The sequence below is a fragment of the Palaemon carinicauda genome, chromosome 20 (genome assembly GCF_036898095.1).
Source record: "Palaemon carinicauda isolate YSFRI2023 chromosome 20, ASM3689809v2, whole genome shotgun sequence".
Classification (NCBI taxonomy): domain Eukaryota; kingdom Metazoa; phylum Arthropoda; class Malacostraca; order Decapoda; family Palaemonidae; genus Palaemon; species Palaemon carinicauda.
Window position 1 is genome coordinate 87,035,421 of NC_090744.1, and position 2,184 is coordinate 87,037,604.

The 2,184-nt window shown below is 41.8% G+C and overlaps 1 pseudogene; it reads left to right on the forward strand.

Moving 5' to 3' along the window:
- The first annotated feature begins 1,203 nt into the window (after positions 1–1,203).
- On the forward strand, positions 1,204–1,872 carry LOC137659952 (uncharacterized; annotated as a pseudogene).
- The last annotated feature ends 312 nt before the right edge of the window (positions 1,873–2,184 follow it).

Here is a 2,184-nt window from a genome sequence, read left to right on the forward strand (position 1 = left end):
GCCAATGTACAACGCCTGGGAATGGGCAGACCCACCAATGACTAAGACCACTGAAGTTGTTGCTGGCATGGAGATCTAGCTTACCAGGGAAAAGAATCTTGTTTGGATCATGAGCTGTATGCTGCAAGAAAAAGATCAGTCATAGATCAGATGGATAGACTTCAACATCAAGAACTGAGAAGAAGTGGCAGTCACCCCTAATAACATTGGCTACCTTCCTACAATCATTGCCTCTACTCCACAGATATCCACACTCAATAAGATTCTCAAGCAATCACTCCACATCCTGCAGTAACTGGGCCTAGCAAAGAGTGAAATTATATTTGACCAAACATTATATGCAAAGGCTGTCGAGATCACCTTGAAGAACCCTGAACACTTAAGAAGCATCATCATCAGGATGGATGTTTTTCATACTATCTTCACCCATGTAGCAACCATAGGGAAGTGTTTTCAAGATGCTGGCCTCCGTAATCGGTGTGTTGAATCTTGGGTAATTGCACAAGGGTCAAGTTGCAGGTATTGTGGAAGGCATGAAATACAACTGAGCAGTGAAAATAGGCTATGAAACCCTTTGGCACCTTATGTAGAAAGGGTGTCTGCCCTGGTTAGAAACTAGAAAAATCGACAACAGGGTACATCTGAAAGAGTCTGTGAGTCAGTGACATCTTTTCTAAGGACATATCCAAAATAATCTAGAACAGATCCTGAAGAACCCCTTTTGCAGATGTATCTTGAACCTCTCTGAGGAATACAGAGGTGTTTAGACATGGCATTATATTCAAAGGATTCTGGGTACCCTACATAGATGTTGTGGTGATCTTCTTAAGCTGTACCAGTGCATCCAGAGAAGAGGTGTGGATCCTCCAAATGTCGCGTATCCAAAGCACGATTCTATGCTGCTTTGTATATGAAAGTGTCAAATATGTTATGTATTTGTCATACTACTTAGCTCAGATGAGCCAACTATCTATATCACACCCATATATTCATACCGAGTTCATGGCAGGAATATTTTCGGTGCAGCTGTCATCAGTGAACCCATTTGGCCATATTCCTGTGGTCCAGACTACTAAAAAGACAGTAAAGAAGGACATGCAGACTGTTGGAGGAACAAAAGGCTTTAGTTTTAAACCAGGAGCCGTCATAAAGTTTTACATTACGCAGACATACAGAAACCAATATCTTGGAGAGCTCAGAAAAATGACAGGAAGGAGCACCCCAAAAGTAAATCATCCTGATCTCAAAACTGAAAGGCAGAAGAAGGTTGAGTAGGATTTATAGGTCCTGACAGACATGAAGAAGAAAAACTGGCTCAAGTCCTTGTCTTCAGGAGAGGAAGAGCTGCTTAGCCTATCCACTGGCACTGTAGTACCCCGTGAAGTCAGCAGAGACCTACTTACAGCTAATATAGTAGGAGAAGGAGCATACTACGAATTGAAAACAAGACTAGACGAAGATCAGCAGGAGGAATTCTATGGCAAATTAAAAAAAGCAAGGCAAGAAGATTTTTGCCAACGTCAGTATCAAATGCAAGTTAGAATTCACAGGATATTGCTCTGAAGGCAGACAGGAACTTATTTAGCAACAGGACCATGGTTGTTGAATGCCAGCAGGTGGACATGAAGGATGTTCTTGCCTGCCTCATAGGTCCATTGCCATGGGGATTGGCAAATACTGATGGGATGGTATGAAAATAAGGCTGTCCTTGCTATAGAAGTAGAAAGGAATGTGTCTGCAGTGGAACAGATTCTAACCCCATCTACAACCCTCACTGATGGGATGGGCTTGATTCAGAAACTGAATGGAAACAACAAGACCTTTATACAGGTGACAGAGCTGACCTTTACTAACATCCTTCATAATTCATGAAAAAGGATAAAAGAAGTGAATTGATCTTGTCTTTGAGATATACTTCTGCAACTTGATCAAACAAGGTGAACTGTCATCCATGGTGCCGACAGTGCTCTCCAATTCAATGAGCTAGCTTGTGGAAATCATGTGCAGCAGTGGAGGAAACTCGTGTCTGGATCTTAAAACAAGACCTCCCTAATCAAGTTCATGACAGACGAGTGAAAACTCTCAAAGTGCAGAGCTAAGTTAAAGGAAAAGGTTTTCCATGTTATACTGTATGTGAACAATACTGTTTCAAGGTAACAGAAGATAAGTGGAAGGAAGGACCTA